Below are 25,757 nucleotides of genomic sequence, written 5' to 3' on the forward strand. Positions count from 1 at the left end.
TCATTTTAAAAGGAGGCTGGTTCTTGGTATCATTGTTTCTCTTCAGTTAACCATGGTTATCTCTAAAGAAACACGTGCAGCCATCATTGCACTGCACAAAAATGGCGTAACAGGGAAGAATATCTAAGCTACAAAGATTGCACCTCAGTCAACAATCTATCGCATCATCAAGAACTTCAAGGAGAGAGCTTCCATTGTTGTCAAAAAGGCTCCAGGGCGCCCAAGAAAGACCAGCAAGCGCCAGGACCGTATCTTAAAACTGTTTCAGCTGCGGGATCGGACTACCAGCAGTGCCGAGGCTTGCTCAGGAATGGCAGCAGGCTGGTGTGAGTGCTTCTGCACGCACTGTGAGGCGGAGACTCTTTGAGCAAGGGCTGGTTTCAAGGAGGGCAGCAAAGAAGCCACTTCTCTCCAGAAAAAATATCAGGGACCGACTGATATTCTGCAAAAGGTACAGGGAGTGGACTGCTGAGGACTGGGGCAAAGTCATTTTCTCTGATGAATCCCCTTTTTGATTGTTTGGGACATCTGGAAATCAGCTTATTCGGAGAAGAAGAGGTGAGCGCTACCACCAGTCTTGTCTCATGCCAACTGTAAAGCATCCTGAAACCATTCATGTGTGTGGTTGCTTCTCAGCCAAGGGAATCAGCTCACTCACAGTCTTGCCTAAAAACTAGAGATGAGCGTTGTTCGACTCGAACTGTTCGCCAATCTCAAATTTGAGCTGTTTTGGGCGGTGTTCGAGCCGTTAGGCGAACACGAACAATTTGAAAAAAATTTGGCTGTTCGAGGTTATGGTCGATAACTGTTCGTGCACCAAAATCATAACTGGATTTTTACTCAGTAATGCTGAAAATTAATGTTAATACACAGTTTGAGTGTACAGCGGGGCGGGGGGAGGGGCAGGGGATGGTTCTCTGCAGAAATAATGAAGATCTCCATTTTTTTTTCTCTTTCCCACATTTACAGTGGGGAGGTGCAATCTGTCAGCCTATCAGCAGCGCATACACGGAGCTAACTGCTTTTTTTCACACAAGCAAGGGCATGTGTTATTGGCAGTGTATGTCACATGTCCTTGCCCTATAAGACCCAGCCATTTTCCCCGTCGCCACCATTTTCTCACTGCTGCAGCTGCTTGTTAGACAGCACCGCTGTTGGTGTGTGTGCTATACTTTGTTAATTTCAAGCCAATTTTCGCACAAATCTACAGATAGCTTGGGAGTAGGGAGAAGTTGTGATTGCAGTCCTTTTAAGGACTTGGTTACATCATTTCCTACGACTTTTATCAGTCAGGTCTGTGCTCTTAAATAGATAGGTTGGGAGTAAAGACTAATTGTGATTGCAGTCCTTTTGAGGGCTAGGTTACATCAGTTCCTATCACTTTTTGCCGGGAAGGTCTGTGCCAGTGCTGTGCAAGTTTTTTTCACAGCATTTGGCTAAATCTAGCAAAGCAAATCCTTTTTGGCCTCTTGCAGTGTGTGTTAGTGAGTGGAGTAGCCAATCTGTGTTGCAAGCTACACCACCTGTGTATAGAATACCAATTTTTTTACTGCACCTAGTGAAGTAAAACCTTTTGGGCATAGCATCATTCTATTAGTCCATCTATACTGACCTCCATCAGGTTGCAAATTGAATATTTTTTTTCTGCATCTAGCTCTGAAAAAATATTTGGGCTTCTAGCAGTGTGTGGGACTTGTTCTATTAGTCCATCTATACTGACCTCCATCAGGTTGCAAATTGAATATAATTTTTTTCTGCATCTAGCTCTGAAAAAATATTTGGGCTTCTAGCAGTTTGTGGGACTTGGTCTATCAGTCCATCTATACTGACCTCCATCAGGTTGCAAATTGAATATAATTTTTTTCTGCATCTAGCTCTGAAAAAATATTTGGGCTTCTAGCAGTGTGTGGGACTTGGTCTATTAGTCCATCTATACAGACCTCCATCAGGTTGCAAATTAAAAATAATTTTTTTCTGCATCTAGCTCTGAAAAAATATTTGGGCTTCTAGCAGTGTGTGGGACTTGGTCTATTACTCCATCTACCGGGGAGTGTGGCAACCCAGTAGTCAGGATTACTTCGAATTCTGACAATCTGAGGGTCATGTTGCAGGTAGTGCAGCAAGAAGGCACTCATGTGTCTTGCGCATCCAGGAGGACCAAGTCCTTGTTGTGTTGGTAGAGAGGTAAGAATCATGCTTCCTTCCTCTGCCCTCTCCCCCCAACCTCGCACAACAGAAATGTGATCAAGGTCTCCCTCATCTGATGAGTCTTCCATGCCCATCGCCAGTTCGTCCTCCACTTCTTCCTCGGCTCCTGCACCTTCCTCAACAGTTTGTCTGCTACCATGCGCCCTGGTTAATCCCTCTCCTCCACCCTCCCATGCCTGCCGCCTTGGTGCTGCCAACCGTCTGGACCTTGGAGATGTTATCCCTTCCGCATGCGACTCCTCCTCTACTTCCTCCACCTCCTCTTGTCCCACCACCTGACTCTGAATTCTGTTTAATGTGTGCTCCAGCATGTAAATCACTGGAATAGTCATGCTGACAATGGCATCGTCGTCAGCACTAAACATCTTCGTCGCCATTTCAAAACTGTGCAGAAGGGTGTGTGGCGCCCCTGAGGGTTCAGTCGCCACAGAGTTACTGCATCTCACCCAGAGGTGTGGTATCTCACCCTCAGGTAAGGAAGGCATATGGCTCGGGACCCTAACACCTGCATCCAACACATACCCGCAGTGGGGGTAGGGCGAGATTGCTCCTAAGGGAGAGCACAGTCCCAGGTCCCTAGCTGGTGGGAGGGTACTATGTAGTGGGTGCTTAGGGGAGCAGCTTAGCGGAGCACATGACAGGGAGAGTATAAATAAGAAGCCATCTTAGAAAGAGCAAGCCAGTCAGAGGAGGAAAAGTGACAGGAGCAGAGGCTCGGCATGAGCTCTGCTCCTGAGGCGGGCCTAGCCTGGGAGGCCCAGGACTGAAGGAGAGAAGAGAGGAGTGGGAGCAGGAAGGCTCCAGGAACCGAAGGGACCCTAGAGCTACGGGCCGTGCAGAAGGCCACCCGTACTCCTGCTGCTACCAGGAGGTAGAGGGGTCAGGCCAGATAAGGGGAACCGGTACCTCAACTAGCAGAGAAACAGCAAGGCTCAACTAGAAACCGGAGGCTGCAGCATTTCATGTACTACAGGTAAAAGTCCACACCAGTCTCACTAAGAACGTAGCCACATAGGACCCAGGGGACAGAACACAAGTCGCCCGCCAAGGCCCGAGGATACTGGATAATAGTGTCACTGGGTGTGAGGTGCAGGGAGAAGGCCAGAGAAAGGACACACAGAAGGGGGTCCTGCTAAGTACTCCAGAGCTATCTGGGGGTGGACTGAGCCCCTCACTGAGTACGCACAGCACGATGGGTGAGATTGCTCTGGTACCTGTAATCTGGACTGCAACAACTGTGAGTAAAGATCTTGGGACTGCATCACACGGACTCTGTGTTCATTACTGACTCCCTGCACTACAACCAACATCATCCACCCACACTGCCCTGAAGCTACACTCTTCCTGTGGTGAGTAATAATACCATTGCTGCAAAATCACCAGCTTGAGAGGACTGTTCCGCAGCGGCGGCCCCTTTTGCCCCACTCCAGAGGTGGCCTAGTCGGACATTATAAAACCCATATATACAAATTACCCTTGGATTGACCGCCCTGGATCACGGACCGGGTCACCGCCACAGTGACTACAACCCCCAGCGTCTACCGGCCCGGCTCAGGGTACCCCACGGCCCAGGGGGCGCGTCAACTTCATAGGTCCCTGATCTGAGACCACTCCTGCAGCGTGATTTGCCCCACCTCTGGATCTCGTTGGCCCAGGCTATACGTCAGAACGTATTGCACCAGGGCTTGTCGGTGCTGCCACAGTCGCTGCAACATGGTCAGAGTTGAATTCCACCGGGTAGGCACATCGCATTTTAGCCGGTGAAGTGGCAGGCCCAACGACTTCTGTAGAGATGTAAGTCGCTGAGCTGCGGGATGCGAACGGCGGAAGTGAGCACACAGCGACCGTGCCCTCTGCAGAAGGCCATCTAGTCCGGGATAGTGGGCTAAAAATTGCTGGACAACAAGGTTCAACACGTGAGCCATACAAGGCACGTGTGTGACATTGCCCCGGTGAAGGGCCACACCCGGGTTGCAGCATTGTCGCACACGGCCTTCCCTGGTTGCAGGTCCAGTGGAGACAACCATTCTTGAAACTGGGTAACCAGAGCTGACCACAACTCCTCAGCTATCCAGTGTTCTTTGAGCTCACGGAGACTCTTCACTTACCCCAAAATGCAGTGGGAATATGCAAATTATCTCCTCAGGACTCCTCCCCTGGTTTACCGATGTCCTCTTTTCAGCTCCAACAGCCAAAATCCAGTGTTCTTTGAGCTCACGGAGACTCTTCACTTACCCCAAAATGCAGTGGGAAGATGCAAATTATCTCCTCAGGACTCCTCCCCTGGTCTACCGATGTCCTCTTTTCAGCTCCAACAGCCAAAATCCAGTGTTCTTTGAGCTCACGGAGACTCTTCACTTACCCCAAAATGCAGTGGGAATATGTAAATTATCTCCTCAGGACTCCTCCCCTGGTTTACCGATGTCCTCTTTTCAGCTCCAACAGCCAAAATTCAGGGTTCTTTGAGCTCACGGAGACTCTTCACTTACCCCAAAATGCAGTGGGAATATGCAAATTATCTCCTCAGGACTCCTCCCCTGGTTTGGTGACAAACCAGGACTCCTCTACTTAGCTTTTGGTGACAAATATTACTGATAACACGAGTTGGGTCATCCTTATCATTCTGAATAAATGCCCAGGCTATGCAAGGCTTAGAACCCATTAGACCTGAAGAGCCACTACGACTTGTGGTCAGAGGCAGAGTTGTGGTTGAGGATTCAGTTGTTGACGTGCTTCCAGTACTCCGTCTCTGTCCAGGAAGGCGCAACCTAACCTCGTTGTCAATAGCATCTGTGACGCCCCGCTGTGCTTGGTATCACAGATCCTAGAAGAGTGTATTGATGGAATCCTCCACAAGAGGCCCCCATAAACATTCACACATCTCCACCTTCCACCTCAGACTAGCAGAGGGAGCCCGTTAGGGATATAAATAGGGAAGGTGGAGCTAGGCAGTTCAGTTCCTCTGAAGAGATCCTGCAGTAGAGAAGCCTAAGAGAGGTCAGTCTGCAGTGGAGCTCAGTCTAGTCTAGAGAACTCAGTTAATAGTTCAGCAGTGGAACACGAGGCTCCTGCTAGCTAGATTCAGTAAGGCATAACCGGAATCACTGGAGAACTACAAGTCTCAGGATCGCTAAGGTGCTGATACGTAACAGAGCCAGGAGACGCTTAGGCCCCGCATAGTGGGAGCGTGAACTCCAAGAGAAGGCCCTACCACAAGGTCAGCCAGCGCAGGACAGAGACAAAGTTAGGCCTAGCTCCAGGCAGGTCAGAAACTTACTACGCAGAGGCAAGAAACAGGAGGCCCTACACCCGCTCATTGGGGAGGATCCTGATATTCACCCTTCACCCTACAGTGCTCCGGGATGTGCCTGAATTTCCTCCAGTAAAAGGTACTGAAGTGACTACTGTGTCCATTCCCGTTCTTGCTCTGACCCAGCTGGGTCTCGCCTGTCCTGCATTCCCCCTGCATACGCTGCCCTGAGACCTAGCTCCACCTGTGGGGAGCTATACCATCGAGCTGCCTTATCACGGGTCTCAGTGGACTGCTGCAGCGCTGGTGCTTCTCACCAGATACCACAGGTGGCGTCACGAACTCTTATAAAATTAACAATTATCCACTCTTTTAAAGAGTGACCCCAGGGTACGGGCCAGGGAGCCGACCACCGCGACATCCCCAAGGCCAGGCAAAGGCCCGGGTACCGAGTCATCCCCAACCCCTGGGCTAGTCACATCCTCCTCCACCTCCTCCGTTGACCTCATCGACTGGCTGACTGTGGGTTGACAGTAAGTGGGATCTCCAACCTCGTCATCATCACACTGTGTGTTATCACACCCGTCGTCCTCAAAGCCAACCTCTTCCTGCCCGGACCGAAAAGTCAAGTTGTCGCTCCAATCAGGTATTTGAGTCTCATCATCATCTTCATCATTGTCTCCACCAACAGGAGTGACAGTTTGGGAACGAGGGTCTACATTATGCTCAGAACCTTCTTCATCTGGTCCTGGATCCGACTTATAAAGATTCTGGGCATCAGTGCAGATCATTTCCTCGTCTGGATTAACAGAAGCTCTGGAGCAGACCTCCGTTTCCCAGGCTATAGTATGAGTAAACAGCTCTGCAGACTCAACCATCTGTGTTACCCCATACTCAGACGGGCAGCTGGAGACTTGGGAGCTGTGAGGAAGCAAGTGCGATTGGGGTGACACCTCTGAGGACTGGAGTATTTGTGATGTTGAAATGGAGGTGGAGGAGAGCCCACTTGAAGGAGCACTTGATATCCGCTGAAGCACCTGCTGTTTTTGTGCCTCATCTGGAATTTGTAGCGATGGGCGTGTCCGTAAGAAAGGGATTGTATCACATTGTCCACGAAAAGAAGTCGACATCTTAGTATGGCTGGAAGATGGTCTTTCTTCTGCAGATGTTAACCCCCCCCACCTCGGGGGGCTCGACCAACCAGAGGACAGGCACCAGTATTGGGAGAGGGGGGCTGGCCGTCAGGGTCCACCACGGCTCTGGCACAAACCCGGCGACACGGAGGTGGCACGGGCAGGAACGAACTGGCCGTGTCAGCTTCTTACTTTTTGGATTTTAGAAGGGCATGACATGCCTATATCTGTGTATCCCCCTCCTTTTACTCCTCCACCTCTTTTATTTTCGCATGACTATATGTACTTGTCACTTTTCCATGTGTTAGTTATGTCTTCTGAGCAGTTTGTCAGCTTTTGGACACCTTTGAAGGTGTTTTCTATGTGTTTCTATGTGTTTTTGTTTGCCTGTCATTGGTTTTAACGATGTTCGAAGGTGTTCGACGAACAGTTCGGCGAACACACGGGTGTTCGACGAACCGAACCGAACTCGAACACTACGGTGGTGGCTCAACAGTAATCCTGACTACTGGGTTGCCACACTCTTAGATCCCCCACACTCTTCGATCAACCTTTTCATTTTAATAAAGAACAAAAAAATGGTCATTTTTGAAATTATAAGCATTAGCAGTTTTTTACAAACTGAAATCAAACAGTTTTCAACTCAAAACTTTATTCTAGGTGATGTTACATTTGCACATAGGACCCCTTGTTCGAAAGGAGCTTCTGAACTCTCTCGTCCATTGAATTTGTCAGGTTTTGGATGGTTTCTGCTTCAATTGTTTTGCATGAGGACAGAATACCCTCCCAGAGCTGTTGCTTAGATGTGAACTGCCTCCCGCCATCATAGACACTCCTTTTGATGATGCTCCAGAGGTTTTGAATGGGGCAGAGGTCAGGGGAGCATGGGGGTCACACCATAAGTTTGTCCCCTTTTATGCCCATATCAGCCAGAGATGCAGATGTGTTATGTGCAGCATGAGACGGTGCATTATCATGCATAAAAATGATCTTGCTGTGGAATACACGGTTCTTCTTCTTGAACCATGGCAGGAAGTGCTGTTTGAGAAACTCCACATACATTATGAAGTTCATCTTTACCCCTTCAGGGATCCTAAAGGGGCCGACAATCTCTCTCCCCATGATTCCAGCCCAAAACATTACTCCACCTCCTCCTTGTTGGCGCTGTAGCCGTGTTTGCGTGGGGTGTCCATCAACCAGCCATCCTCCACTCCATCCATCTGGACCATCGAGCGTTGCACGGCACTCATCCGTGAACAAAACAGTTTTGAAATCAGTCTTCATGTAATGTTTGGACCACTGGAGCCGTTTCTGCTTGTGTGAAGTGGATAGAGGAGGTCGACAGGATGGCATACGCACAGCTGCAAACCTCTGAAGGACCCTGCATCTTGTTGTTCGGGGGACGTTGGAGGCACCAGCAGCTTCAAAAACTTGTCTGCTGCTATGACAAGGCTTTTTTGCCGCTGCTCTTTCAACCTGACGTAATTGCCTGTAGGAAAGAGTCCTCAATTTGCCCTTATCAGCACGCACATGTGTGTACTGTGAATCAGCTACATACTTCTTGATTGCCAAGACACTTCATCCTGATCATCGCACAATGTTGATTGTAGTCATGCCTTGACCTAAACACTCCACAATTTGTTGCTTCTCAGCAGCCGACACATCCTTTTTCTTTCCCATTTTGGCAGAAAATGTAGGCTGCTTAATAATGTGGGACAACCTTCTTAAGTAGTGTTGCCTTTCATTGCACACACCTGCCAAGTTAATTAGCACAGGTGTATGCAATTGCTTACAGTGATATAAAGAGCCCTGACACATATCACCATCAATGAGTTTAACTGACAAACAAACAAATTCTTCCCTTATCACTCCTAAACACTTTTTGCATAAAAATTTGGAACACAGTGTACATGTGCTTTTCCACAAAACACCAGTGGTTCACGTAGTGAATCTTACAGTTCTAACTTGCCAACCGTGGTCTGTATGGAGTTGTTCAATAAAGGGCCCAAAATTAAGATAACATAGATGGGAGAGGTCTCTATGAATACGAATTCCTAAGTGTTTGATACCCTGTGAGGGCCAGGCAAAGGGAAAGTTGGACTGGATGGAATCCTGTATGGATTTGGGGAGGGAGACATCGAGGGCCTCAGACTTCGCTGCATTGATCTTAAAATTTGACCATGTAACAAAGTGATCTATTCAGCCATAACAGCAGGGATGGATATATGTGATTGAGTGATATATACTAGGACATCATCAGCAAATAGAGAGCACTTGTACTCGGTGCCTCCCACCTCAATCCACCTAATATTGGGGTTATGGCGAATTGATGAGAGCAGGTGCTCCGTCACTAGGATGTATAAGAGAGGGGAGAGAAGACATTCCTGCCTTGTCCCATTGGTGATTATGAAAGGTGATGAAAATGTTCTGACGCGCCCAATGGGCCTTGGGACACCCAGAGCCGGACCCTTTTTGGTGGATGCTGGTGGTTGTAGTCTCCGTGGCGGCGACCCGGTTCCGTGGCTCTGGGCGGTCAAACCAGTGGCGGAACTATTTATGTGGTTTTGATGTTTAAATGTCTGACTACGCCACCCGTGGATTGCGGTCAGAGTGAACCGCCGCTGCAGGGCAGACCGCTGAGGCTAGTGTTGTGGGTGCAGCAGAGCGTAGCATAACTCCCCACGGGAGGAGTATAGCCTCAGGGCAGTGTATGCGGAGGATGGGGGTGATGGTGCAGGGCAGCAGCAGTAACGACACGGAGTCAGTGATGCAGTCCAGGGCCTTTACTCACAGTTCTTATTATCCAGACCACTTCTGCAGGTAACGGCTGCCCACGACGTACTGTGCTCACCAGGTGAGGGGCTCAGACAACTCCCAGATAACTTTGGAGCGCTTCACAGGACCCCCTTTGTGTGTCCTTTGTCTGGCCTTTCTTACCAAGCCTTCTGTCCAGCTGCCTCGGGCCTCCTCTTGGTAAACTTGGCGCCAGTTTCCCTGACCCTATGTGGTGCCTTCCTAGCGGGTGTAGTGAAGGGCTGCGCCACATAAAATGTCACAGCCTCCGGTTTCTAGCTGAGGGTCGTTTCCCGCCTCCACTAGTTTCAGGGACCGGTCTCCCCCTTTGGCCTGACCCCTCCACGCAGGTGGATTCGGGCGTGTGGTGGCAACTCGCCCATCCGCACCCCTGGGATCCCTTCGTTCCTCATTCCTGGAGCCTTCTCCGCTCCTCTTCCTTCCTTCTCCCTCTTCCAGGCCTGGGCCTCTGTTACTAGGCCCGCCTCCGGAGCAGAGCTCATGCAGAGCCCCTGCTCCCTGTCTCTTCTGCTCAGATTTCTCTGCACTGAACTAAGATGGTGCCCACCTTTTATACTCCCTTCTCAATGCACCCAGGAACTGCTTCCTCCCTGCTCCTGCACTACAGGGTTCCCCTTCCTCAGTGTTCCCTCCCCCCACTCCAGCCAGGGACAGGGACTGTCGTGCCCATCTCAGGGGCATATTGGTCGCCCTGCCCCACGGCAATGTGGTGTAATGCATGCAGGTGTCGGGTCCTGATCCACACTCCATCCTTACCTGAGAGTGAGACATCACACCTCTGGCTGAGGTGCAATACCTCTGTAGCAACCGAGCCCTCAGGGTGCTACAGTTCCATTTATCTTCAGCCAAGGTGACGTATTGCGATACAGGGCCATGATTTTGGCTATAAAAGGGTCCCCTAGACCCCTACCCCAAGCTTTTTAAGAGAATAATATATGGCGTGCCAGGAGACTCTATGGAATGCTTTCTCAGGATCCAACGAGAGTATCTAATTTCAAATTTTTAACTGCATCTAGCCCAGGAAATACTTTGTGCCTAGTAGCAGTGTCTGCTAGTCAGCGGATTATCCCGGCTGTTAAGCAAGCTACACCACCTGTAGTTTGGACACTTAATTTTTTCAAAGGAAATGCTTCGGGACTAGTGTTGAGCCACCCCCGTAGTGTTCGAGTTCGGTTCGGTTCGTCGAACACCCGTGTGTTCGCCGAACTGTTTGTCGAACTGTTCGTCGAACACCTTCGAACACCGTTAAAACCAATGGCAGGCAAACAAAAACACATAGAAACACATAGAAAACACCTTCAAAGGTGTCCAAAAGCTGACAAACTGCTCAGAAGACATAACTAACACATGGAAAAGTGACAAGTACATATAGTCATGCGAAAATAAAAGAGGTGGAGGAGTAAAAGGAGGGGGAGACACAGATATAGGCATGTCATGCCCTTCTAAAATCCAAAAAGTGAGAAGCCGACACGGCCAGTCCGCGCCTGCCCATGCCACCTCCGTGTCGCCGGGTTTGCGCCAGAGCCGCGGTGAACCCTGACGGCCAGCCCCCCTCTCCCAATACTGGTGCCTGTCCGCTGGTGGGTCGAGCGAGCCCCCCTGTGGTGGAGGCAGCTCTAAGCTTTTTAATTTAAATTGTCTCTCTAATTTGAATGAATACACTTTAAATCCATTTACAAGGATCTATTGGAGGGCAAGTCTCATGCCAGCAGCCGCGGTAATTCCAGCTCCAGTAGCGTCCACTAAAGCTGCTGCAGTTAAAAAGCTTTTATAAGGATCGAGCTCGGCTGTCCACCGCAAGGCATCCTACTGCCAGTCCCAGCCCCTATGCCTTGGGGTGCCTCCTGATGCTCTTCACTAAGTATCCCATGGTCCCGAAGCATTTCCTTTGAAAAAATTAAGTGTCTAAACTACAGGTGGTTTAGCTTGCTTAACAGCCGGGATAATCCGCTGACTAGCAGACACTGCTACTAGGCACAAAGTATTTCCTGGGCTAGATGCAGTTAAAAATTTGTAATTAGAAACTCTCGTTGGATGCTGAGAAAGCATTTCATAGAGTTTCCTGGCACGCCATATATGATTCTCTTAAAAAGCTTGGGGTAGGGGTCTAGGGGACCATTTTATAGCATAAATCACGGCCCTATATCGCAATACGTCACCTAGGCTGAAGATACATGGAACTGTAGCACCCTGAGGGCTCGGTTGCTACAGACGTATTGCACCTCACCCAGAGGTGTGATATCTCACTCTCAGGTAAGGAAGGAGTGTGGATCAGGACCCGACACCTGCATGCATTACACCACATTGCCGTGGGGCAGGGCGACCAATATGCCCCTGAGATGGGCACGACAGTCCCTGTCCCTGGATGGAGTGGGGGGAGGGAACACTGAGGAAGGGGAACCCTGTAGTGCAGGAGCAGGGAGGAAGCAGTTCCTCGGTGCATTGAGAAGGGAGTATAAAAGGTGGGCACCATCTTAGTTCAGTGCAGAGAAGTCTGAGCAGAAGTGGCAGGGAGCAGGGGCTCTGCATGAGCTCTGCTCCGGAGGCGGGCCTAGTAACAGAGGCCCAGGCCTGGAAGAGGGAGAAGGAAGGAAGAGGAGCGGAGAAGGCTCCAGGAACGAGAAATGAAGGGATCCCAGGGGTGCGGACGGGCGAGTGGCCACCGCACGCCCGAATCCACCTGCGTGGAGGGGTCAGGCCAAAGGGGGAGACCGGTCCCCGAACTAGTGGAGGCAGGAAACGACCCTCAGCTAGAAACCGGAGGCTCTGACATTTTATGTGGCACAGCCCCTCGCTACACCCGCTAGGAAGGCACCACATAGGGTCAGGGAAACTGGCGCCAAGTTTACCAAGAGGAGGCCCGAGGCACCCGGACAGAAGTGTTGGTAAGAAAGGCCAGACAAAGGACACACAAAGGGGGTCCTGTGAAGTGCTCCAAAGTTTTCTGGGAGTTGTCTGAGCCCCTCACCTGGTGAGCACAGTACGACGTGGGCAGCCGTTACCTGCAGACGTGGTCTGGATAATAAGAACTGTGAGTAAAGGCCCTGGACTGCATCACTGACTCCGTGTCGTTACTGCTGCTGCCCTGCACCATCACCCCCATCCTCCGCATACACTGCCCTGAGGCTATACTCCTCCCGTGGGGAGTTATGCTACGCTCTGCTGCACCCACAACACCAGCCTCAGCGGTCTGCCCTGTAGCAGCGGTTCACTCTGACCGCAATCCACGGGTGGCGTAGTCAGACATTTAAACATCAAAACCACATAAATAGTTCCGCCACTGGTTTGACCGCCCTGAGCCACGGAACCGGGTCGCCGCCACGAAGACTACAACCACCAGCATCCACCAAAAAGGGTCCGGCTCCGGGTGTCCCAAGGCCCAGGGGGTGCGTCAGAACATATTCATCACCTTTCACAATCACCAATGGGACAAGGCAGGGATGTCCTCTGTCCCCTCTCTTATACATCCTAGTGACGGAGCACCTGCTCTCATCAATTCGCCATAACCCCAATATTAGGTGGATTGAGGTGGGAGGCACCGAGTACAAGTGCTCTCTATTTGCTGATGATGTCCTAGTATATATCACTCAATCACATATATCCATCCCTGCTGTTATGGCTGAAATAGATCACTTTGTTACATGGTCAAATTTTAAAATCAATGCAGCGAAGTCTGAGGCCCTCGATGTCTCCCTCCCCAAATCCATATAGGATTCCATCCAGTCCAACTTTCCCTTTGCCTGTCCCTCACAGGGTATCAAATACTTAGGAATTCCTATTCATAGAGACCTCTCCCATCTATGTTATCTTAATTTTGGGCCCTTTATTGAACAACTCCAAACAGACCACGGTTGGCAAGTTAGAACTGTAAGATTCACTACGTGAACCGCTGGTGTTTTGTGGAAAAGCACATGTACACTGCGTTCCAAATTATTATGCAAAAAGTGTTTAGGAATGATAAGGGAAGAATTTGTTTGTTTGTCAGTTAAACTCATTGATGGTGATGTGTGTCAGGGCTCTTTATATCACTGTAAGCAATTGCAGACACCTGTGCTAATTAGTTTGGCAGGTGTGTCCAATGAAAGGCAAGACTACTTAAGAAGGCTCTCTCACATTATTAAGCAGCCTACATTTTCTGCCAAAATGGGAAGGAAAAAGGATGTGTCGGCTGCTGAGAAGCAACAAATTGTGGAGTGTTTAGGTCAAGGCATGACTACAATCAACATTGTGCGATGATCAGGATGAAGTGTCTTGGCAATCAAGAAGTATGTAGCTGATTCACAATACACACATGTTCGTACTGATAAGGGCAAATTGAGGACTCTTTCCTACAGGCAATTACGTCAGGTTGAAAGAGCAGCGGCAAAAAAGCCTTGTCATAACAGCAGACAAGTTTTTGAAGCTGCTTGTGCCTCCAACGTCCCCCGAACAACAAGATGCAGGGTCCTTCAGAGGTTTGCAGCTGTGCATACGCCATCCTGTCGACCTCCTCTATCCACTTCACACAAGCAGAAACGGCTCCAGTGGGCCAAACATTACATGAAGACTGATTTCAAAACAGTTTTGTTCACGGATGAGTGCCGTGCAGCGCTCGATGGTCCAGATGGATGGAGTGGAGGATGGCTGGTTGATGGACACCCCACGCAAACACGGCTACAGCGCCAACAAGGAGGAGGTGGAGTAATGTTTTGGGCTGGAATCATGGGGAGAGAGATTGTCGGCCCCTTTAGGATCCCTGAAGGCGCTAAAGATGAACTCCATAATGTATGTGGATTTTCTCAAACAGCACTTCCTGCCATGGTTCAAGAAGAAGAACCGTGTATTTCACAGCAAGATCATTTTTCTGCATGATAATGCACCATCTCATGCTGCACATAAAACATCTGCATCTCTGGCTGATATGGGCATAAAAGGGGACAAACTTATGGTGTGACCCCCATGCTCCCCTGACCTCTACCCCATTCAGAACCTTTGGAGCATCATTAAAAGGAGTGTCTATGATGGCGGGAGGCAGTTCATATCTAAGCAACAGCTCTGGGAGGGTATTCTGTCCTCATGCCAAACAATTGAAGAAGAAACCATCCAAAACCTGACAAATTCAATGGACGAGAGAGTTCAGAAGCTCCTTTCGAACAAGGGGTCCTATGTGAAAATGTAACATCACCTAGAATAAAGTTTTGAGTTGAAAACTGTTTGATTTCAGTTTCTAATAACCTGCTAATGCTTATAATTTCAAAAATGACCATTTTTTTGGTCTTTATTAAAATGAAAAGGTTGATCGAAAAGTTTGGGGTTCTAAGAGTGTGGCAACCCAGTAGTCATGATTACTTCGAATTCTGACAATATGAGGGTCATGCTGCAGGTAGTGCAGCAAGAAGGCACTTATGTGCCTTGCGCATCTCGGAGCCCCAAAATTATTTTCCGGGCTAGATGCAGCTAAAAATTATTTTTAATTTTAAATCTGGTGAAGCTTTAGTATAGATGGCCTAATAGGATCAGTGCTGCACACTGCTACAAAGCCCAAATTATTTTCCAGTCAAGATACAGATAAACATGATTAGTAATTTGAAAGCTTAAAACGGTTGGTAGGGTGATTTTAACCAATCATCAAGCTTTTACTCTCCCCAGGATGACACAGGGGTAGAAAAGTCGTTTCGGATCCATGATTTGTTCATCTTTATGAACGTGAGTCTGTCTACATTATCAGTGGAGAGCCGCGTGCGCTTATCTGTCAGCACACCACCAGCAGCGCTGAACACACGTTCAGACAGAACGCTGGCTGCGGGGCATGACAAGATCTCCAAGGCGTAAGTGGCTAGCTCCGGCCATTTATCCAGATTGGAAGCCCAAAAAGAGCAAGGGTCCAGTGACACAGTCGTGGCTTCAATGTTTACTTGGAGATACTCCTGTACCATCGTCTCTAGGCGTTGACTATGTGTCAGACTTCTTGTCTCCTGTGGCCTTGCAAAGGATGGGCTAAAAAAGTGGTGAAATGATTCCGCAAAATTGATGTTACCAGCAGATACTGTGGTTCTGTTACGGTTTGAGTGCTGAACACTTGACGGTCCCACGGTTGGCAAGTTGGAACTGTGAGATTCACTACGTGCACCACTGGTATTTTGTGGAAAAGCACATGTAAGATTCTGCAACAGTCTCTGCTGATACTCCTGCATGCGTGCATCCCTTTCTATGGCAGGAATAATTTCTGCAAATTTACTTTTGTACCGGGGATCTAACAGTGTGGCAACCCAGTAGTCAGGATTATTTCTAATTCTCACAATTCGAGGGTCATGTTGCAGGTAGTGCAGCAAGAAGGCACTCATGTGTGTTGCGCATCCAGGAGCACCGAGTCCCTGTTGTGTTGGTGGCGAGGTAACAATCATGCTTCCTTCCTCTGTCCTCTCCCCCCAACCTCGCACAACAGAAATGTGATCAAGGTCTCCCTCATCTGATGAGTCTTCCATCAGTTCGTCCTCCACTTCTTCCTGGGCTCCTGCACCTTCCTCACTAGTTTGGCTGCTACCATGCGCCCTGGTAAAACTATCTCCCCCACCCTCACATGCCTGCCGCCTTGGTGCTGCCGACCGTCTGGACCTTGCAGATGTTAGCCCTTCCGCATACAACTCCTCCTCCTCTACTTCCTCCACCTCCTCTTGTGCCACCACCTGACTCCGAATTCTGTTTAACATGTGCTCCAGCATGTAAATCACCGGAATAGTCATGCTGATAATGGCATCGTCAGCACTAAACATCTTCGTCGCCATTTCAAAACTGTGCAGAAGGGTGCATAGGTCCCTGATCTGAGACCACTCCTCCAGCGTGATTTGCCCCACCTCTGAATCTCGTTGGCCCAGGCTATACGTCAAAACGTATTGCACCAGGGCTTGTCGGTGCTGCCACAGTCGCTGCAACATGTGCAGAGTTGAATTCCACCGGGTAGGCACATCGCATTTTAGCCGGTGAAGTGGCAGGCCCAACGACTTCCGTAGAGATGTAAGTCGCTGAGCTGCGGGATGCGAACGGCGGAAGTGAGCACACAGCGACCGTGCCCTCTGCAGAAGGCCATCTAGTCTGGGATAGTGGGCTAAAAATTGCTGGACAACCAGGTTCAACACGTGAGCCATACAAGGCACGTGTGTGACATTGCCCCGGCGAAGGGCCGCACCCAGGTTTGCAGCATTGTCGCACACGGCCTTCCCTGGTTTCAGGTCCAGTGGAGACAACCATTCATGAAATTGGTTCTCCAGAGCTGACCACAACTCCTCAGCTGTGTGACTCACATTTCCCAGACATTTCAATGTAAAAACCGCCTGATGACGTTGAGCCCTACTGCCAGCATAGTAAGGAGGTGTGCAGGATCCCTTCTGCGCAGTTAGAAAGCTTGTGGCATGACCAGACAGGATTTGGGTGCAGGTGGAAGACCGAGAGGAGGTTGAGGAGGCAGAAGCAGTGGAGGAACTTTGACATAAAGAGGATTGACGCACAACTCGTGCGGACGGCAAGACTTGGACAGCAGCCCCTTGTCCTGCTGTCACCATAGTTACCCAGTGCCCAGTCAGCGACATGTAACGCCCCTGTCCATGCCTACTCGTCCAAGTGTCTGTGGTGAAATGCACCCTGTCACACACAGAGTTTCTCAAAGAAGCGGTGATGTTGTGTGCGACATGCTGGTGGAGCGCAGGCACACCTTTCTTTGAGAAGTAGTGCCGACTGGGCATCTGGTACTGGGGCACTGCGACGGACATAAGGTCTCGAAAATCCTCTGTGTCCACCAGGCGGAAAGGCAGCATTTCTGTAGCCAAGAGCTTGCAGATGGTGAAATTCAAACTCTTAGCTTTCTCATGGCTAGGAGGAAATGGTCTTTTACTTGTCCACATCTGAGGGACCGAGGGCTGGCTATTGTGCTTAGACGGGGTTGATAAGGGTGTCCCCGGCAAACTGCCGGTCTGTGAGGAAGATGCAGGCGGACATGTTAGGTTGCCTTGATCCAAAGGTGGTGCTATCGATGTCGGACAGCGCTCAACACCAGCTGGTGTTCCCACCTCCAAAGAAAATGATGACCTGCCAATCACGCTGGCTGTTGCGGGTAAAGAGGTGGCAGGTGTGCGCCCCAAAACAGGTGTGACTGCTGTCCCCCCAGTCACAGAGGATGAAGAGGCCGCGGATGCACAAGATATGGCAGACGTTGGTTGGCCCGGCCGGCTAGGCCGCATTGTAGCACACTGAGCTTCCCACTGCAACTTATGCTTCATGTCCATGTGCCGGTTCATGCATGAAGTACTCAAACTATGTATTTTTTGGCCTCTACTTAGCTTTTGCTGACAAATGTTACAGATAACACGAGTTGGGTCCTCTTTATCGATCTGACAAAATGCCCAGGCTATGCAAGGCTTAGCACCCATGCGACCTGAAGAGCCACCACGACTTGTGGTGAGAGGCAGAGTTGTGTTTGAGGATGCAGTTGTTGACGTGCTTCCAGTACTACGTCTCTGTCCAGGAAGGCGCAACCTGACCTCGTCGTCACTAGCATCTTCCTCCACCTCCTCTGCTGACCTCGTCTCTTGGCTGACTGTGGGTTGACAGTAAGTGGGATCTCCAACCTCATCATCATCACCCTGTGTGTTATCACACCCGTCGTCCTCAGAGCCAACCTGTTCCTGCCCTGACAAAAAACTAAAGTTGTCGCTCCAATCAGGTATTTGAGTCTTATCATCGTCTTCCTCATTGTCCCCACCAACAGGTGTTACAGTTTGGGAATGAGGGTCTACATTATGGTCAGAACCTTCTGCGTCTGGTCCTGGATCCGACTCATAAAGATTCTGGGCATCAGTGCAGATCATTTCCTCGTCTGGATACACAGAAGCGCTGGAGTCGACCTCTGATTCCCAGGCTATAGTATGAGTAAACAGCTCTGCAGACTCAACCATCTGTTCTACCTCATACTCAGACGGGCAGCTGGAGATTTGGGAGCTGTGAGGAAGCAAGTGCGATTTGGGTGACACCTTTGAGGACTGGAGTATTTGTGATGTTGAAGTTGATGTGGAGGAGAGCCCACTTAAAGGAGCACTTGATATCCGTTGAAGCACCTGCTGTTTTTGTGCCTCATCTGGAATTTGTAGCGATTGGCGTGGCCGTAAGAAAGGGATCTTATCACATTGTCCGCTAAAAGAAGTAGACATTTTAGTTTGGCTGGAAGATGGTCTTTCTTCTGCAGATGTTACTGTTGCTTTAACACCTACCCCACGGACACAACCTTTTTTCCCCTTCCCAACACGCCTATTCCCCTTTCCACCAGCAGCAGGCCTTTTTCCACTCATTTTGGTGGTTAACTAATTCACAACTCTGGAGTTGTTTGCACAAAAAAACAATGGATAGTTACCGAGCAGAGCTGAGTGTCCAAACTGTGGTATTAGGCCAAAACTATTGGCTGGGTTAGATGCAGAAAAAAATTATATTCAATTTGCAACCTGATGGAGGTCAGTATAGATGGACTAATACAACAAGTCCCACACACAGCTAGAAGCCCAATATTTTTTCAGAGGTAGATGCAGAAAAAAATATATTCAGTTTGCAACCTGATGGAGGTCAGTATAGGTGGACTAATAGAACAAGTCCCACACACAGCTAGAAGGCCAAATATTTTTTCAGAGCTAGATGCAGAAAAAAATTATATTCAGTTTGCAACCTGATGGAGGTCAGTATAGATGGATTAATAGAACCAGACCCACGCACAGCTAGAAGCCCAATATTTTTTCAGAGGTAGATGCAGAAAAAAATTATATTCAGTTTGCAACCTGATGGAGGTCAGTATAGATGGATTAATAGAACAAGACCCACACACAGCTAGAAGCCCAATATTTTTTCAGAGGTAGATGCAGAAAAAAATATATTCAGTTTGCAACCTGATGGAGGTCAGTATAGATGGACTAATACAACAAGTCCCACACACAGCTAGAAGCCCAAATATTTTTTCAGAGGTACTGTAGATGCAGATAAAAATTATTTTTAATTTGCAACCTGATGGAGGTCAGTATAGATGGACTAATAGAGAAAGTCCGACACACTACTAGAAGGCCAAATATTTTTTCAGAGCTAGATGCAGAAAAAAATTATATTCAGTTTGCAACCTGATGGAGGTCTGTATAGATGCATTAATAGAACAAGACCGACACACAGCTAGAAGCCCAATATTTTTTCAGAGGTAGATGCAGAAAAAAATATATTCAGTTTGCAACCTGATGGAGGTCAGTATAGATGGACTAATACAACAAGTCCCACACACAGCTAGAAGCCCAATATTTTTTCAGAGGTAGATGCAGAAAAAAATATATTCAGTTTGCAACCTGATGGAGGTCAGTATAGGTGGACGAATAGAACAAGTCCCACACACTGCTAGAAGGCCAAATATTTTTTCAGAGCTAGATGCAGAAAAAAATTATATTCAGTTTGCAACCTGATGGAGGTCAGTATAGATGGATTAATAGAACAAGACCCACACACAGCTAGAAGCCCAATATTTTTTCAGAGGTAGATGCAGAAAAAATTTATATTCTGTTTGCAACCTGATGGAGGTCAGTATAGATGGATTAATAGAACAAGACCCACACACAGCTAGAAGCCCAATATTTTTTCAGAGCTAGATGCAGAAAAAAATTATATTCAGTTTGCAACCTGATGGAGGTCAGTATAGATGGATTAATAGAACAAGACAAACACATAGCTAGAAGCCCAATTTTTTTTCAGAGGTAGATGCAGAAAAAAATATATTCAGTTTGCAACCTGATGGAGGTCAGTATAGATGGACTAATACAACAAGTCCCACACACAGCTAGAAGCCCAATATTTTTTCAGAGGTAGATGCAGAAAAAAATATATTCAGTTTGCAACCTGATGGAGGTCAGTATAGATGGACTAATACAACAAGTCCCACACACAGCTAGAAGCCCAATATTTTTTCAGAGGTGGATGCAGAAAAAAATATATTCAGTTTGCAACCTGATGGAGGTCAGTATAGATGGACTAATACAACAAGTCCCACACACAGCTAGAAGCCCAAATGTTTTTTCAGAGGTACTGTAGATGCAGATAAAAATTATTTTTAGTTTGCAACCTGATGGAGGTCAGTATAGATGGACTAATAGAGAAAGTCCGACACACTACTAGAAGGCCAAATATTTTTTCAGAGCTAGATGCAGAAAAAAATTATATTCAGTTTGCAACCTGATGGAGGTCAGTATAGATGGATTAATAGAACAAGACCCACACACAGCTAGAAGCCCAATATTTTTTCAGAGGTAGATGCAGAAAAAAATATATTCAGTTTGCAACCTGATGGAGGTCAGTATAGATGGACTAATACAACAAGTCCCACACACAGCTAGAAGCCCAATATTTTTTCAGAGGTAGATGCAGAAAAAAATATATTCAGTTTGCAACCTGATGGAGGTCAGTATAGATGGATTAATAGAACAAGACCCACACACAGCTAGAAGCCCAATATTTTTTCAGAGCTAGATGCAGAAAAAAATTATATTCAGTTTGCAACCTGATGGAGGTCAGTATAGATGGATTAATAGAACAAGACCCACACACAGCTAGAAGCCCAATATTTTTTCAGAGCTAGATGCAGAAAAAAATTAGATTCAGTTTGCAACCTGATGGAGGTCAGTATAGATGGACTAATAGAATGATGCTATGCCCAAAAGATTTTACTTCACTAGGTGCAGTAAAAAAATTGGTATTCTATACACAGGTGGTATATCTTGCAACACAGATAGGCTACTCCACTGACTAACACACTCTGCAATAGGCCAAAAAGGATTAGCTTTGCTAGATTCAGCCAAATGCTGTGAAAAAAACTTGCACAGCACTGGCACAGACCCGCCTGGCAAAAACTGATAGGAACTGATGTAACCTAGTCCTGAAAAGGACTCCAATTACAATTAGTCTTTACTCCCACAACCTATCTATTTAAGAGCACAGACCTGCCTGATAAAAGTCATAGGAAATGCTGTAACCTAGTCCTTAAAAGGACTTCAATCACAACTATTCCCTACTCCCAAGCTATCTGTATATTTGTGCGAAAATTGGCTTGAAATTAACAAGGTATAGCGCACACAGCAACAGCGGTGCCGTCTAACACGCAGCTGCAGCAGTGAGAAAATGGTGGCGACGGGGAAAATGGCTTGGTCTTATAGGGCAAGGACATGTGACATACACTGCCAATGACACATGCCCTTGCTTGTGTGAAAAAAAGCACTTCGCTCCGTGTGTGCGCTGCTGATAGGCTGACAGATTGCACCTCCCCACTGTAAATGCGGGAAAGAGAAAAAAAAATGGAGATCTTCATTGTTCCTGCAGAGATCCATCCCCTGCCCCTCCCCCCACCCCGCTGTACACTCAAACTGCGTATTAACATTAATTTTCATCATTACTGAGAAAAAATCCAGTTATGATTTTGGTGCACGAACAGTTATCGAACATAACCTCGAACAGCCGAATTTTTCTCAAATTGTTCGTGTTCGCCGAACGGCTCGAACACCGCCCAAAACAGCTCGAATTTGAGATTGGCGAACAGTTCGAGTAGAACAACGCTCATCTCTATTCGGGACCACGGGATACTCAGTGAAGAGCATCAGGAGGCATCCCAAGGCATAGGGGCTGGGACTGGCGGTAGGATGCCTTGCAGTGGAAAGCAGAGCTTGATCCTTATAAAAACTTTTTAACTGCAGCAGCTTTAGTGGACGCTACTGGAGCTGGAATTACGCGGCTGCTGGCATGAGACTTGCCCTCCAATAGATCCTTGTAAAAGGATTTAAAGTGTATTCATTCAAATTAGAGAGACAATTTAAATTAAAAAGCTTAGAGCTGCCTCCACCACAGGGGGGCTCGCTCGACCCACCAGCGGACAGGCACCAGTATTGGGAGAGGGGGGCTGGCCGTCAGGGTCCACCGCGGCTCTGGCACAAACCCGGCGACACGGAGGTGGCACGGGCAGTAACGTACTGGCCGTGTCGGCTTCTCACTTTTTGGATTTTAGAAGGGTATGACATGCCTATATCTGTGTCTCCCCCTCCTTTTACTCCTCCACCTCTTTTCATTTCACATGACTATATGTACTTGTCACTTTTCCATGTGTTAGTTATGTATTCTGAGCAGTTTGTCAGCTTTTGGACACCTTTGAAGGTGTTTTCTATGTGTTTCTATGTGTTTTTGTTTGCCTGCCATTGGTTTTAACGGTGTTCGAAGGTGTTCGACGAACAGTTCGACAAACAGTTCGGCGAACACAAGGGTGTTCAACGAACCGAACCGAACTCGAACACTACGGGGGTGGCTCAACACTACTAAAAACACAGCCATGAATAAAGAATGGTACCAGAATGTCCTCCAAGAGCAACTTCTCCCAACCGTCCAAGAGCAGTTTGGCACCCAACAATGCCTTTTCCAGCATGATGGAGCACCTTGCCATAAAGCAAAGGTGATAACTAAATGGCTCATACAACAAAACATAGAGATTTTTGGTCCATGGCCTGGAAACTCCAAAGATCTTAATCCCATTGAGAACTTGTGGTCAATCATCAAGAGACGGGTGGACAAACAAAAAACAACAAATTCTGGCAAAATGCAAGCATTGATTATGCAAGAATGGACTGCTATCAGTCAGGAATTGGTCCAAAAGTTGATTGAGAGCATGCCAGGGAGAATTACAGAGGTCTTGAAGAAGAAGGGGCAACACTGCAAATATTGACTTGCTGCATTAACTCATTCTAACTGTCAATATAACCTATTGGCACTCATAATATGATTGCAATTATATTTCTGTATGTGATATAAACATCAGACAAACACTAATAAAAACCAGAGGCCAGCAGATCATGTGAAAATATAATTTTGGTGTCATTCTCAAAACTTTTGGCCATGACTGTATATCTAATACACAGTGGTAAATTAAAATATCCTCCCTTTTTATTCCACAAGTGTGCTTAAAGTTCCATGATATCACAACAAGGACAGTTTTAAAATATTGATGAAATCTGGCTAATAATTAGCGTGCTGGATCTTTTAGCTGGAAAAAGGGTGAGAAAAAAAGAAATTGCAAACTTCTGCTCATCCAGAAGTCACTAAAGATTTTTCATGGTGTGCTAAAAGATTCCATCGGAAAGATAATTCAAGTAGATTTGGTGTAAATCAAAGTTCATATCCCAGTGCATCAGTCATGGCAGTGGTCTGTGTTTGCTGCAAAAAAGGAGGAGTTGCACCACATATCTGATGGCACCCTCTGAGCTTTTTTTGATTGGTGGCGTGACGCACAAGTGACATCGCACCAGGCTGAATAATCAAAAGAAGATCTGCAGATGCTGTTAAGCTGGTTCTACAAATCCGATCCAAAGATTACAGACCATTTCCGTGGGGGATAGCCTTGGGAATGTGGAAATTGATCTACTCAGATAATTAGTCAAAATATTACTTGAATTTAGATGTAGTCGGCAGGATTTGAACCTGCGTGGGGAGACCGCAATGGATTTCTAGTCCATCGTCTTAACCACTCAGCCACAACTACCCAGACGCTGTTTCTTCCTTATGCGTTTCACACCTTTTCTTATAGCACCATGATCAATATCAGTGATTATCCTTCTGGAAGACATTTCAGAAAATAGAAGTTTCAATTGGAAACAAAATTCCAGGCCTCACTGAAATGTAAAAATCTGATTTAAAGGTATCATCAATTGGAACCTTGTAGAGTTCAAGGTTTTTTAAAATTCATAAGGTGGATTTCGAGTGACTTTGTTCCAAACACCTCCTGAAAAAGGCTTTGAAAATGCTCAAAAGTTTGAACAGATTAATTTCCTTGCAAATAGACTTGCTGTTCATATGATCAGGTATTGAGCGTCTTTTAACCTCATCAAGTTTCCCAAAACACCAAGCGGTTAACAGAAGTGAGCATATTATTTTTCAGGTATATTTTTCTTTCTTTATACTTGGAATACAAGTCAATGAGAAGGTTAGAAAGACCCCTGGAAGGTTCCTGAGTGACGTTCGCAGCATTTTGCGAGCAAAAAAACCCCGAAAACAAACACAATCGATGCCCAAAACAATACTTAGAAAAACATCACCAAACTATGTTTACAAAAATGCTGGAAAACACTAAAAAGGGTGAATCAGGAAAAGAATCGCTGTCGTTTCTTGAAGCCATTTCAGCTTGAAATCCTTGTCAGTTTCAACCACCTGGAAAAAGTGTCATGCGAACATTGGCACAAGTCATAGAGTACGGTTGCTTGGTGTGACATAGATAGTATGAGTTTTGCTTCATGAAGTCAAGTTTAACTTTTGAGTTAAACTTTCTTGATAGATAGATCTTTTTTACCATGTGGATTTTAACTTTCTCTTTTTATGTTAAACCATGTGCATTGGCAAATTGTGTGTGAGCAGAAAAGATAAAACTGCTGTGCACAAATAATTCCTCCTGTTCCACTGAGATTTGAACTCAGATCACTGGATTTAGAGTCCAGAGTGCTAACTGTTACACGATGGTACCATATTACCTATGGAGCTCTCTATATTTTCTTTTGAAAATGGTAAAAGAGCATGTGTAAATTGTGGAAATGTGAGAAATTCACTCTGAATCCAGTGATCTGAGGTCAAATCTCAGTGGAACCTGGGAAATGCATGCATTATGATGAAAACAGGTTCTAAAGCTGCTCTGCAAATGTATATCTTCTCTTTTCATTCCACAAGTGTGGTTAACCCCTTTAAAGCCCATGACGTAGTAATACACGTCAGTGCCCTGGGCTTTAAGAGCCTGACCCGTATTAGTACGTCATCGCGATCGTGCGCGCACACAGGCTGAGCGGGCACGATCGCCGTCGGGTGTCAGCTGGTTGTCACAGCTGACACCCGGTACTATGTGCAGGGTGCGGTCCGGCACCTCTCCCAGCACATTAACCCCCACAATGCTGAGATCGAAGTAGATCGCAGCATTGCGGTGGCAAGGGGAGGTGATCGGTATACTCACCTCCTCTTCCGGCCTCCAGCGCTGTCTGCCGCGGCTTCCCTGGTGTTGCCATGACGACCCAATATCGTCATGACAACATCCGGGTCACCAGACAGCAGGAAGTTTGTTTGGACATGAGCAGTGCATCTCCAAACAATCTTCTCCCTGTCCAGCGCTGACTGCCTGCATGGCACAGGGATGGTGCTCCATCCCTATGCTGTGCAGGCGATCAGAATAAAAAAAGTGAAAGTCCCATAGTGGGACAAAGTAAAAAAGTAAAAAAAACTCCCAAAAAGTGAAAAAAAAATATAAAAAAAAATTGTAAAAATATATATAAAAAAAAATAATAATAATCCACTAA

At 47.2% G+C, this 25,757-nt stretch overlaps 1 non-coding gene across 1 annotated transcript; it reads right to left on the reverse strand.

The window, feature by feature from the left end:
• Positions 1–23,883: 23,883 nt before the first annotated feature.
• TRNAS-AGA (transfer RNA serine (anticodon AGA)) lies at positions 23,884–23,965 on the reverse strand. Its single transcript has one exon. It is a non-coding gene; the product is annotated as a tRNA-Ser (tRNA).
• Between the last annotated feature and the right edge of the window lie 1,792 nt (positions 23,966–25,757).

Source organism: Phyllobates terribilis, unplaced genomic scaffold, assembly GCF_046119375.1.
Source record: "Phyllobates terribilis strain yellow unplaced genomic scaffold, ASM4611937v1 Scaffold_13__5_contigs__length_258822181, whole genome shotgun sequence".
Lineage (NCBI taxonomy): Eukaryota > Metazoa > Chordata > Amphibia > Anura > Dendrobatidae > Phyllobates > Phyllobates terribilis.